Source organism: Zingiber officinale, chromosome 11A (genome assembly GCF_018446385.1).
Source record: "Zingiber officinale cultivar Zhangliang chromosome 11A, Zo_v1.1, whole genome shotgun sequence".
In the NCBI taxonomy this organism is placed as follows: Eukaryota; Viridiplantae; Streptophyta; class Magnoliopsida; order Zingiberales; family Zingiberaceae; genus Zingiber; species Zingiber officinale.
This window is the reverse complement of record NC_056006.1, coordinates 48,512,403-48,527,069: the sequence shown is the minus strand read 5'-3', so window position 1 is coordinate 48,527,069 and position 14,667 is coordinate 48,512,403. Positions and strand designations below refer to the sequence as shown.

The window sequence follows — 14,667 nt, the reverse complement described above, 5'->3', positions numbered from 1 at the left end:
GGGACGTTAGCATCAATAGCTTCTACAAAGATTCAATTCAATCACTGAAATATGGAAATGGCAAGAAATTTTATAGCATTGAAGGGTTGTATTTGGGTTGAATGAGAAGAATGCAAGAAGTCATTGATGGTTGTTGATTGTAAAGTGATATTCAATCCAAGAAATAGAGTGTCAGATCTGAAATTGAGCAATGAAAACAAAGAGGAGGATGGCTGAAATGACAAGAATAAGTATAGTGCAGAAATTCAGAAAGTGCAGATTTGTAGGAAAGTGGCAGTTTTGTGCCAATTTGGAATGAGAATTGTGATGAGCCAGAGCTACTGGAAAATGAAAGGTCTTTGGATATGCATTGTAAAGGGTCTGTAGAGACAATATGAAGGAATATTGAAAATTTCTTGTGGCTAAACATGTTAGGTTGATACAAAGTTCAACATTGAAGATAAACTGAAATCAGTAGTGGTTGTGCAGAATGGAGTTCAAGGGTTGCTGGAACATAGAAAAATCTGGAATCTAGCTGCTACTTAGTATTGATGGATGGTTGTTCTTCTTCTCTAGAGTTTACAAAATTTAAGACATGAAATTGGATACCAAAACAGGGAAGTAAAGTTGAAAACTGAAGAAGATTGAAACAAATCTGCAGTTTGGATTCAACTGGCAGAAATTGAAGATAAATGGAGATGAAATTTTGTGCCATTGCAAGAGAAGAGGTTGAGTATGAATGCCAGTCAAGTGAAGAAGAGATGCGAAGACAAATGAAGTTAGCATCCGAATTGAAACTACATCCTGCTTTGGGAAACAGATCAGTCCTATGCCAAGGAGTAATCTGCTGGTTTGTGCCAAACTTTCTGATTATTCGAATCTGAAATGAGGGGAGTTTAAGTCATTTTGATTCATTATCAAATGAGCTAACTTCCAAGGCTTATCAGCTAGGCAAATTAGGATGGAAGTTGTTGAATCAAAATCAACAAACTAAAAGTTATTAGATTCATGTTACCACTGTGCCAAGCTATAAGTATCAGAATTTTAATGTGTTGATGAGGAATGGATGTAATTCAGAGCATGAGATAAACCAAGTTATAGAATTTCAGATTCGATTGGGAATTTTGAAGAAGCTGCAGCTGAGAATTTGCAGAAATAGAATTTTAGCTACTAATTTCAGATTCTGTAAATTGAGGAGATGAAGGAAAAATGTGAAGCTATACAATCTGCACTGGAAAGGAAGTAGGAATAAAGGATGAGTGCAGATTGGTGTGCTTGCAAAACCAAATCAGCAACAAGAAGCAGTGACAGGAAGAATTGCAAAAATTCATGCTTGGTCAAAATTGAACATCACATAGCATTCTAGTTCCATGTCTTCTACTTCAATGTGAAACTTGTTTTCTTCCTTACTTGATCAGAATTAATTCTTCCATTTACATCCTAATTTGCTTTTCTTTCCAATGGTTGTGAATTTTCATGATTATGGATCTTGATATCTGTGATGGAGGTTAAATTAGATGAAAAGCAAGCTTATGGTAGTGGATTTGCTATGAGTAGCTTGAGTGATCTCAACCTTTGCAAAAATTGAGATTAGGAAGAGAGAAACTTCAAATTACATTGTGAGGATTAGAAATGCTATCATTTTCATTTTATTCATGATGGATGAAATTTACTAAGTATTTAACCAAGGTGAAAATAGAGGTCATGAATGTGTGAGTCTATGAAACTTGATACTTACATGTAACTTCCTTTACTTTCTTTTGGATATGATCAAGAATAGTTAGGAGAAGGAGGTAGCATCTTAGTTGTTATTTTATTGTCTCACTTGCACGAGGCGTGCAAGTATAAGTGTGGGGAATTTGATAAGTTAGGAATTGATACATTACTTTTGAATTAATTTGTGGTGTTCCCTTTACAATTGCACATTTTAATTGTCAATTTTAATCATATTCTTCAAACAAGGTCTTTTATGAGCTTTATGTTATTTTTCCTTCTAATGCATGCTTATTCCTCATTATGTGAATTCAGACTTGCAGGGTATACTCATGATTCAAGTGGAGGCTTGGTTCAATCAACTAAATGGACTCCAAAACCCAAATTGACCTCAATTGAACTTGGACTCAAGTCACACATGAGTTTGACAAGAACTTAGGGTTTAATTAGCCAAAATCCTAGGTATAAAAGGGAAATTTTGGCACGGTGAACAGTGAGTTCGCTCTACTGTTCATCGTGCCAGATTCTTGACAGGGCGGTCGCAGCTCCTCCCTTCATCCAGATCCAAGATTTAGCTCGTCCTCAGCGGCGTGGAGTTCCTGGGCTGCCGGCAATCAGATTCCCACCATCGGGCGTCGCCAGCGAGTGGATTTTTTAGCCGTAGCACTGTAGTAGAGAGTCGCGATTTTTCAACCCTCGTCGGCGATGGTCCTCTGATTCGGGTTCCGTTTATCCATAGAGTCGAAGGCGGTGTTCCTCCGGAGACTTTGGTCCAATCCCGACACCAAACCATCAATCGTAGCTTCCATTCTAGATTCGCGACTCCTTTTTCAGGCGGCGCTGCAGAGTTTCAGCTCGTTGACGATTTCATGAGCACTCGAGTAAATTTGAGCTTAGCCAGTAGCTTGAGGACACCAAACCGACTTCTGTTGGAGTGTTCTCTGCAGATCCTTGTGTGACGACAAGGAGAAGACAAAGTTGATTTAAGATTTGAGTTGTAGGAATGTTAAACTTTACTACAGTTTGTTTACGAGCTTAGGTTTTCTTGTTTCTACACTTGTGATTCTGAATCTGATAGCTTATAGACTAGATTTATTTACAGTTTCATTTAGTTGAAGTTTGTTTTTCTACTTGTATCTGTATCCTTGTTCTATTTTTTTCTTCGTGATTTGTTTTGTTTGTGCAGCAGAATTGCTGCAATTCTGTTTCCTTTATTCGAGATCAGCGGTTCAGCTTTAGCCTTCTATCAGTTGATAAGTTAGATGGAGTTATAGAATAGAAAATTTTTAGTGTGATGAGTTATTGGTGTTAAGTTCTTGCACGTTTTGTTCTGCAGTAGATTAAATAGAATTCTGCAATTTGGTTCCCATTTGGTTAATTTAATTCGTTGAATGCATTTAGTTCAGATTAAGTTCTGATAACCTAAGGTTAATTCTTAAGTTTGTTTAGGAATAATTTAGAATATGTGGTTTTCATAAGTGCAACTTGGTTGAATTCCCTTTAATGCAAATGTGGCTTAAATGTTTGATTTCTAATTTGTTCTAAAATTCATTACTATAGAAATTAACTGTTGTTAGCAAGTTCAATTCTGTTCTCATTTTTACCTTTTGATTCGAAACCCCATTTTATAAATTGAAAACCCAAAAAGTGTGTTCTTAATCCAAAACAAGCATGTTCTAGCATTATCCTCGGAAATTCGACTCAGGCCCTATACTAAACATTTTCTTGTGCAGTTGTGGGTTTTCGATCATAACATTAATTTGGGAGTTTATTTGTGACATCAATTTGGATAGCTACCAGATACCACATTTCATAGTAGGTTGGGTTCATATTTTTTAAAAAATCAACCTGCACGAGTATGAAGTTGTTAACAAATACAGACATACATCCAGTAGATTATGAGTTACTCAACATGGCAGGTACTCATAGATTTTTTAAACATTGAGGTGTATAGTTCTGAGGATCCAAGGGAGTTATAGTGCATGTATTTATTAAACATCCCTAGCTTATCCCTCAAGTTTTTTTTTAGAACACTCCTTTCTGCATCGGCTATGTAGATAACCGCAGTACAATTCCATCAAAATAAACTATCTTATCCAATGTAAATGACAACATCCCAAACATGAGCTCAACAATAAGAACAATGTATTCTCGAACATCTCCCTATACAAATAAAGAACCTCCCTCAAAGTACAAGTAAGCTCTGCACTCCTAAATGTCCGGACAGTGCCTTGCATCCATCGCGCCTCTTGGCCTACTTCGTCCGCATGCCTTCCGTCATATCCTGGGTGGCGTCCCACCTGTAACGTCGCATCGTGAGTCTACGAACCCAGCAAGCACAATCCAATATGTATAAAAGGACATCCATGAGATAGCAGAACCAGCAACTAGGGGTCTCACAAATAAGAAATCATAACCCAATTACGATACATCAATGGAAAGGTAAACCATGCACAAATGATCCTACGTTGCTAATAGGGTGAATATGTCACATATCCGGTAACCACAATTAGAGTCAGTCAACAATTCCATGAACCTAGAGGTACCTCTTAGAGAACATGCAATCATATAGCTGAAGCTAATAATAAATTACAATATCAGTCATGTTTGGAAGGGCCCTCCTCGGAGCTTATCCCGGGACACCCAACCCGTACTGTCACCACATATGCTCATATTTATCCAATTAGCTACATAGGAAACTTAATTAAACCACATTATACTTTTATCAATAGCACATTCATTCATTTTGAAAACATTCTACTTTTAAAGAAAGCAATGGAGATATGGCTATATCACAGGAAGAATCAAAATGAGTTCAATAACTTTTTAACATACTTGAACCAATTCTATAACCTTAGATTAGACGACCTGTCATTCCTTTTACATTCTCATTCACCCATTCAGGTCCGTAATGGTTTCATAGCAATCTTAGTATTAAGAACACATCAACACTTCATAGCAAAACATATTAACAAGAACACATTCACCCATCCACACCAGTTGAGATTTCATAGAAAAATCAATAACATGCACCCAACAAAGCTTTATAACAAATCCACTAACATGAACACCAAAACTGTGTAAACATACCAACGCTAGAAACCATTAGTATTTAAACCTCCTAACATCTCATAAATAAACTCCACAACGAATTCCAAAAGATAATAAAACTTCTTTACAAACTCTATTCCTTATGGACAACTTGAAGCAAAATACTGAAAACAGTTTAACAAATTCATCTAAACTTCAAAAACATCATTAAGAATTAATTACCACCTTGGGACCGATCCATAATCTGTTCACAGTATGCCACAACATTCACAAGAATAGAACGCCACATGGAGTTCACATATCAAAATAGAAATACGTCACTGCTTCACTGAAAACTTGAATCTGTCCCTAGCTTATGAATCATCACAGCAAGAACTCAAAACTTGCTTACCCATTTCTATCTGAAGAAACCAAACCAAACAAAGAAAATTGAAACTACAACTTCAAGCCTGGTTTGAAGTATCGACAACACTCGAGAGACCAACTTAGCTTTAGAATTTCACCCAACGTCCCATAACAAATAAATGAACAAAAAACACCTTGACTGAAACCAAACGAAAACCCCAGGAGGAAGTAAATCAACCTCAAAATCGACTTGAAGACATCACAGTAATCAAAACACCAATCCAGAGCTTCACAGAAAACTCAAATCTCGACTTATTCCACCAATTAACATCTCGGCCAGTCATTTAAGCAAACAAGTTTCACACCATCGGACATTTAACATTAAAGAGATCATAAATCGAAGCCAAAATCCTAACGGAACGAAGCATAAACATACTGAACCTAGATCCTCAACATATCGATATTGCAGAACACAAATCATACATCATCGAACTCAACCAAAATCCTGAAACCGCATAGAATCTGCTTTTAAACCACCATTAGATCAGAACCTCACGAGAACACAAATTCAAAGCAAAACCTCAGAGAGGACATTCATCCAACCAAGAGCAGCGCTGAAATCCTGAGTTAAATAAAAAACATCAAGGGATAAAATGAATCACGACCCAAAGATTCCTATTTCGTACCTTATAGATCTCATATTTAGCACAGGAATTGAACTTGCCTTTCCCTTGTCGTTCCCTTCCTCATGCCGCCCCCGAAACCCTCACGAAGTGCTACCGCATTGATTGCTATCCCCATCCGATCGTGTCACCCTCTGCGGAAGTTGGCTGCGATCTGTGGTGCGTAACCGGAGCTCGATATGCAGTGCGAAAGCTTCGTCAGAGTAGCGGAGGTGGAGAGGATAGTGACGCGGCGGTGGGTGGCTATGTCGCGGAGATGAGGAGAAGGGGAGACGACAATTTTTTGGGGAAAACCCGATGGCGTGAAGTGAAGTTAGGTATATATATATATATATATATATATATATATATATATATACCTAGGTTAATTAAATCCTAACTTTGGGTAACTAAGCTCAATCAACTCCTAACTTAATTGGGTATTTCAAAACAGGCTTTCTCATACCCTATTATACCCTTTAAAACCTAAAATAATTCTCTAAAATTCATAAAAATTTCAGCAAACTCCTTAAATTTATATCAACATAATTCCTGATAAATCATCCATGAAAACATATTTATTTTTCCTTGAAATAATCTAATTAGGTTAGATTTTAATTATTTACACCTTTATCCATATTTTGTTGGATCGAGATAACCTTATGTATTTATTTTATGCTCATCGAATCAAAACAATCGTCGAGTAATTAACGCAGTGGAAATGAAATAGAGAAAACACAGACACGAAGGATTTACTTCGTTCAGAGCCTAAGGCGACTCCTACTCGAAGGCCCGCGATCCTTGATCGCTTTCGGTGGGCAACAACTATAAGTTCGAAATAATTACATATTGAAGTACAATAATTGAAAATAATTAATTATACCGACGACAATTAAGAAATGAAGATTCGGAGCTCCGAGTTGTCAAATGGTTGTCGCAGCACTTCGGAAGAAATACTTGAGCAGAACACAACACGAGGAAGCTTTTTCTTTCGTTGTTAATTGTTGTTTTTGAAGTGCTGCTCGAACCCTGCTTTTAAATAGTGTTCAAGGCGCCTTAAACCCCTCCAAGGCGCCTCCAGGATGGCCGTGTCACCCGCGTGGATCAGAACTGACCTGGTTGAACTTTATCTTGTTTAAGGCACCTTCAACCTCTCCAAGGCGCCTTCATCAACTTGTTCAAGGCGCCTTCAGCCTATCCAAGGCACCTTGAAGCTTGCTTCGCAGCCAGCTTAGATTTTGCACCCGAGGTGCCTCCAAGCTCCATGGAGGCGCCTCGAACACTGTTCATCCGAAATTAATCTTTGCATTTTGGTCCCTGCAAGATACATTAATCCCAAATATACCCTGCAGCACAAAGTTAGCACATAAAACATAATAGAAGTGATAATGACAGTCTCCGGACTGTCCGAGTCTGACTTCGGGTTTTCAACCGGAAACCCTAGGTCGACCCGACACCTACTGTTCCCTCTACGGGGAACGCGTCCTCACCTACTCCACTCAGGAGATTTACCTGATGTCAGTCCGGTCCTCCAGACCGACTGGACTTTTGCTCAGGGTCTGATGCTTCCGGTCTTCATGCTGGATGTTCGGTCCTCGACCCATCTAGACTTCTACTCGGTTCGCGACACCAGGATTTTAACCTAGGGTTACCACCCCCTAGGATTTTTGCCCGAAGCATAGACCCGCCAAGACTTCCCGCACAAGGTTACCACCCCCTATGACCTAGGGTTACCACCTCCTAGGGTTTTCCCTCGCCTAACCGTAGGCAGGACTTTCCTGAAATACTCAATCATATTCATCAGATAACAATTAAACTTAACTTTGAATCCCTTTGCCATTATCAAAACAAAGGTTCGATCGTCGGATGCTTCCTGCACCAACAATCTCCCCATTTTTGATTATGGCAACCGAAATTCAAAGTTAAGTAAAAAATGCAATAAAGGTAAATATAAATTAGTACAGGCATAAGTAATGCCTAAGCACATTGAAGCTCCCCCTTAATAGGAGCTCACCCTTAAACTGATTTAGTTTTGAATTATTTGAATTTTAGTTTCTAATTCCTTGAATTTTACTTTCCTTTGAATTTTTTCTTTTTAGTTTTAGTTTCCTTCGAATTTCCTTATACTCTCCCCCTTTGCCATATATCAAAAATAAAGAGGGAGAAGAAAAAAAATGAGTACTGAAATTCTAAGTTTGAGATTTTTGAAATTAATTTTTAAAGTATTTTTCAAATTATTTTGAAATTAATTTTCAAAGGATTTTTCAAAAGTTTTGAAATTAATTTTCAAAGGAATTTTGAAATAAGTTTTCAAAGGATTTTTCAAATGATTTTGAAATTATTTTCAAAGGAATTTAAAAAAAAAAATTAAAAGAATTTTTTAAAGATTTTGATATTGATTTTCAAATAATTTTTCAAAGAATTTTAAAAGAATTTTTTAAAAGAATTTTTTAAAGATTTTGAAATTGATTTTCAAATAATTTTTCAAAGTATTTTAAAGGAATTTTTTAAAGTTTTTGAAATTGATTTTCAAATAATTTTTCAAAGTATTTTAAAAGAATTTTTTAACGTTTTTGAAATTGATTTTCAAATAATTTTTCAAAGGATTTTAAAAGAATTTTTTAAAGTTTTTGAAATTGATTTTCTAATAATTTTTCAAAGTATTTTAAAGGAATTTTTTAAAGTTTTTGAAATTGATTTTCAAATAATTTTGAAGGAATTTTTTAAAATTGATTAATTGATTATAGAATTTGAATTACTTATAGTTATGAGTTTAATTTTGAATTTGAATTTTAAATTACTTATTCATCTCACTCGATCTAAATTTCCAATCAAGGAATCCTATAATTTTTGTGAGATGAATTGAGGTTCAAATTAAGGGTTTGATTTAACTTTGTGTTAGATTCAGGTTTAGCTTTGGGTTCAACAAGTAAGCATTCTTTGGATAAACTTCTGGGCTATGGTGAGTCACAAGGAACTCATTAAAGTAACCATGCCTTCGAGGTTTTCCAAATAATCCTTCCTATTGAACTTAACATTAAATCTTGGTCTAACTGGTTAGGATCCATTTAAGGGTAGCTTCGGTCAGTTCCACTTGGCCAAATGCACCAGGTCAAAGCCATATCTTCCTAGACATGCGATGCCCAAGCTTCCCTAATGTACTATCATCCAAAAATTTCACCAGTACCGTGGATCAAGTTAGCCTAGCCCATTTTATCTAACCTTAATTACCCTGTCGGGTAGTTTACTCTTGTTTACCCATTTCGGGTAGATTAAGTTCGGTTACCTAGTCGGGTAGTGTAGTTAGGGGTGCCAGCTATTCTGGATCCTCCTTCTATATTTTTATTTGATTTAAATTGAATTTTTGAATTTTGATTTAAGTTCGAATTTTTCAATTTAATTTTGAATTTTGTATTTTAATTTAATTTCAAATTTTTAATTTAATTTTTTATTTAATTTTGAATTAATTTCTAATTTTTTAATTTAATTTTGAATTTTGAATTTGAATTTTAATTTGAATTTAATTTTTAATTTTAATTTTGAATTAATATCATTTTTCTTTTTGCTCCCCCTGGATCATAGCCTCGATATGGTCTATCGAGGTAGTAGACTTGATCCTTGGGACCCAATATTGACCAAGTCCAACTTGATTGATCAAGTTTGACTTGGGGACCCATGCTTGAATTATGCTTCTATTATTTCTATTTACTAAAGATAGATATGATTTATACTTACTTTTGGTTCTGAATCCAAGTCCAGATTTGTTGTACACGGCTCACTATTTTCCAAGAATCAGATCCAAATTCTTGGAACCCAAGATGAACCGTTCCAACGTGTTCTTGAGTTCTTTAATTTGAGCTTTCAGATTGAAATTTTCTTGCTCAAGTTGTTGGACTTGAGTTGAGTTTCCAATTTGAACTGACTCAGTTAAAGGGCTCAATTCAGTCGCTTCCTTTAGGCCTGTTACCTCCTTTTGGAGTGACTTAACCCGGATGTTGGATTTAGCCAACTTTTTTAGTAAGGTAATAATTCATGCAAGTTATCTAATTGAAATTCTGCGAGTAGTGAACTTACAGTGGGGTTTGGTCCTTCGGAAACGAATGCGAATTCGTGGCTTTGCTCGGACTCGGTTTCCGACTCACTCTCGGTTTCAGACTCAAATTCGGACTCGGTTTCGTCAATGTCTACTTGTACTGGAAATGCGAGGAAGCTTGTCAGTTATTCTTTGTCGGACTCGGATTCGTCTGACGACTCGGACCAGGTTGCCTTCAATGCCTTCTTTCTTTTCTTCTTGTTTGGACAGTCTAGTTTGTAGTGCCCCTTCTGGTTGCATCCGTAGCAGGTGACTCCAGTCTTGTCCTTCTTGGTTGTTTGAGTTTCCCTTTTTGACTTGCATATTTTCCGCACTAGCCTTATCAGTTTGGAAATAACTTCGTCTTCGTCGTCTGCGTCCGATTCGTCTTTGGACTTGGATTTATGCCTTGTCGTCGGTTCATGCGTTTTGTTGGTACCTGCAACCAAAGCAACACCTTTCTCGACCGGGCGTGCATTAGTCTGCTCATGCAATTCTAATTCAGAAAATAATTCATCTAGTTTTATTGAAGATAAATCCTTGGAAACTTTGTAAGCATCCACCATGGATGCCCACAAAGCGTTCCTCGGAAAAGCGCTTAGCGCGTACCTTATGACGTCTCGGTTTTCCATCCTTTGGCCGATTGCATGAAGCCCGTTGAGTAGGTCCCGGATGCGTGCGTGAAGCTGGTTTGCCGTCTCACCTTCCTGCATTTTAATATTATACAATTTATTTAAAATTAAATCATGCTTACTTACTTTAGCGTTTGCCGTGCCCTTGTGCAGCTCGATTAGTTTGTTCCACAGCTCCTTCGCACTTGAAAATGGTCCGACTCTATTCAGTTCTTCTTTTGTCAACCCGCATTATAGCATGCAAGTGGCTTTGGCATCTGCTTCCACCTTCTTTCTGATGCTAGCGTCCCAGTTGGTGCAGGAAACCAGTTCTCCGGTGCCATCATGTGGTAGCTCGAGACTAGTCTGGATGATGATCCACATCTCAACTTGCGTCTTGAGATGGTAGATCATCCGGTTCTTCCAATAGGCAAAGTCTTCGCTGGAGAAGAGCGGGGGATGGGTAGTGCTCGAGCCTTCTTGAAGGGCCATTAAAAACTTGCACACAAAGAAGAAGAGAGAAAAACAAATGTACCAGGACTTGATCCTGGATTAGCAGTGCGGTATGAATTAAAAAAAAAACTAACTCGAGTGGTGTTGCACCAACCTCGAGCGAAATTGATACGAACGAAAAGAATTAGAATATAGCAACGAAGCTAAATTCTAATTGACTCCGAAAAATCTAAAAAAAAATACCACGAAAAAAATTGTTTTGAATGGTGGTTGCACCGATTCAAAACGACCCCGCTCTGATACCAATTGTTGGATCGAGATGCGCTAGAGGGAGGGGGGGGTGAATAGCGCTCGCGGCTATTTCGTTCTATTATTAGAATCGTAAAACAATCGTCGAGTAATTAACGCAGCGGAAATGAAATAGAGAAAACACATACACGAAGGATTTACTTCGTTCGGAGCCTAAGGCGACTCCTACTCGAAGGCCCGCAATCCTTGATCGCTTTCGGTGGGCAACAACTATAAGTTCAAAATAATTACAAACTGAAGTACAATAATTGACAATAATTAATTATACCGACGACAATTAAGAAATGAAGATTCGGAGCTCCAGGTCGTCGGGTGGTTGTTGCAGCACTTCGGAAGCAATACTTGAGCAGAACACAGCATGAGGAAGCTTTTTCTTTCGTTGTTAATTGTTGTTTTTGAAGTGCTGCTCGAACCCTGCTTTTAAACAGTATTCACGGCGCCTTAAACCCCTCCAAGGCGCCTCCAGGCTGGCCGCGTCTTCCGCGTGGATCAGAACTGACCTTGTCGAACTTTATCTTGTTTAAGGCGCCTTCAACCTCTCCTAGGCACCTTCATCAACTTGTTCAAGGCGCCTTCAGCCTATCCAATGCGCCTTGAAGCTTGCTTCGCAGTCAGCTCAGGTTTTGCACCCGAGGCGCCTCTAAGCTCCATGGAGGTGCCTCGGACAATGTTTATCCGAAGTTAATCTTTGCACTTTGGTCCCTGCAAGATACATTAATCCCAAATATACGCTGCAGCACAAAATTAGCACTTAGCCGGAAGTCTAGAGTGACTTTGGCTTGCCACCGAGTTGTGGCTACAGACAGAGCAGGGTATTCTTGTTACCATGGCTGCTTAGTTGTCGATCAGGACGAGGATCCGAGAGCCCTAGGCCAGTGATCAGTATTTGCAGTTTATTTACAGCCAGATAGCTTCCGGCAGCAGACCGAGTTCACACGAGACGAGGAGAGTGTTATACACTACCGAGGCAGATTTTTGCGTGCTTCAGTCTCATCCGGTCTTATAGGAGTTACTTCCGGAGGCTCATCGCTCATGATTTGCTGTCCACCCAGGCGGTACCCATATGTACCAAGATTTGAGATGTTTCTATTGGTGGAACGACATGAAGGATGACATGAAAGAAGATATCGCGGATATTGTAGCTAGATGTCTTGTCTGTCAGCAGGTGAGGGCTGAGCACCAGATACCTGTCGGATTATTTTAGCGGATTTCTATTTCTGAGTGGAAATGGGAACATATTACCATAGACTTTGTGGTGAGTCTATCTAGGACACGACGAGGCCCAGTTGTTGGGACCTCATAGAGCTCAGCAGAACGAAGAGTTGGTCCGCATTATCAAACGGAGAATGTTAGAGGCGCAGGATCGCCAGAAGTGTTATGCTGATCGGAGACGCAGACCTCTAGCGTTCTCTATTGGCGACCATGCATTTCTGCGAGTTTCACCCACGAAAGGAGTGAAGAGATTTGGCCCCGAGGTAAGCTAGTTCCGCGATACATTGGACCTTTCCAGATCTTGGAGAGGATTGGAGCGGTAGCTTATCGTCTGACACTACCATCGTTCCTGTCAGGTGTTCACGACGTATTCCATGTGTCTATGCTGAGGAGGTTCCGGTATGGATTCTAGACCGGGAAGAGCGTCAGTTGCGGAACAAGACTATCCGACTGGTTAAAGTCGGATGACAGTATCATTTGGACGAAGAGGTTACTTGGGAGCTCGAGGATACTATCCGAGCTCGATACCCCATTTTTCATTTGAGGTATGTGATTTTATTTACCGTTCAGTATTTATACTCGTTACCTGTTGTTAGTATTTGCTGATGGTAGATAACGAAATTTGGGGACCAAATTTTTATTAGTGGGGGAGAATGTAAAATACCGAAAATAGGCGGATATTAATAAGGGAATTTTTAGGAAATTTTCCGAGAATTTTTCGAAGCTCGTATGGACGAGTTAACGGGGATAAAAATAGGGTCCGGGAAAGCCTGTTTAGGCTATCCCAATGAGGAAAAGTTGAATTTTTATTTTTATTTTTTCTTTTATTTTCTTTCTTTTTCTCCTTTTCCTCTCTTCCCATCGTCGTTTCTTTCCTCCCGTGGTCGTGCCCTAATCTACTCGCGCTCTTCCATCTCTTCTCACCCGGCGGTTTCTCTCCTTTATCTCTTCCTCCTAGCCTCTGCCCTAGCGCCGACGCCGTCGTTCTCTTCTCCTCTGCGCACCGACACCAACACACTGTGCTCTAATTCTTGGTCTCCGGTTTCCCGCTCGGAGCAGCGCCGTGCCACCCGATTCATCTTCGTCGCCGGCGCAAATCCATCGCCACCTACTGCGGGAAGCCACCCTCGGATTGATGGGGGTTGACGCTAGAGTATTGGTGTTGCCCTAGCCTCTTCACTGTTGTACACCGCCGGCCAAGACCTGAGCAATGCCGATCAAGCCGACTCTCCTTTCCTCTGCCCTAGCGACGGCAGACGACCGTCCCTCTGCTGACCATCGCTGGAGACTACCTCTTTTTCCCGATTAGCCGTGAGCCACAGTGTAGAGCCACTTCTCGCAACAAGCAGCCAAGATTGTTGTTGTGCCCCGGGTTTCCTCTTGTTGCCGGATCCAAACCAAGGCTGTAGTGACACGACAAGTGGTGATTTTTGGGTATTTTGATAAGGGATCAGTGATCAGCGGCTGAGGGAAAATGATTGGCACCATTGTAGATACGACAGATTTGGGTGTGTACGGTTCGTATCATATTTCATGCTTGTTTGATCATTTTAGCTTCGGACAGCACTGATTTCGGGTGATTCCCAGTTCCGATGATCTAGCTTCGACGGTGACGCCTCGGGTCGTATTCCACCATCTGTCACTTGGTTGTGAATGGAGGTAAGGAGTAGGTAATTGGTTTTGGATGTAGATCATAATGAATTTGGATTATTTGATTAGTTGATATATGTGTTGAATTAGGACTAAATCGGGTAAGATGTTATGATTAACCATATTTATTGCAAGTCCTGATTCGAATGGATTAGAAACGATTGAGGAGTTAAATGATTCAATTAGGGTCTATAATTGGATCTGGATTTATATTAGATTCTCGAGGATTTAATTTAGCTAATTTATTTATATATAATTAGCTAAATTTGGATATTATGTATTACAGGATCCTGATTTGCGACGAGTTACCTTACGTGGGATTTCTTTTGGCACGCGCGATATTTGAGGCGGGTACCTCTTGACTTATCTTTTATGATAATGTCTTTGGATATGCATAGTATTTTATAACTACAATCAATGAACATATTTGTCTTTGGTATGTCACTGTTTGATATCCATAGCATGTTAGGTTTATCGCCTGTGACGTATCCGTGCTTATATCATGTGATTTATTGCCATGAGTACTGTGTTACCATGAGTATCTTAGTTTCTAGAATTAGTGACATACCATATTTTACTGAGGTTAGGACTAGGTTCTGGACTTTTGGTT

At 39.1% G+C, this 14,667-nt stretch overlaps 1 long non-coding RNA gene across 1 annotated transcript; it reads left to right on the top strand.

Annotated features, from left to right (window-relative positions):
* Window positions 1-13,853: 13,853 nt before the first annotated feature.
* On the top strand, window positions 13,854-14,376 carry LOC122031073. Its single transcript, XR_006125723.1, has 3 exons — window positions 13,854-13,915; window positions 13,995-14,066; window positions 14,344-14,376. It is a non-coding gene; the product is annotated as an uncharacterized LOC122031073 (long non-coding RNA).
* Window positions 14,377-14,667: the final 291 nt, after the last annotated feature.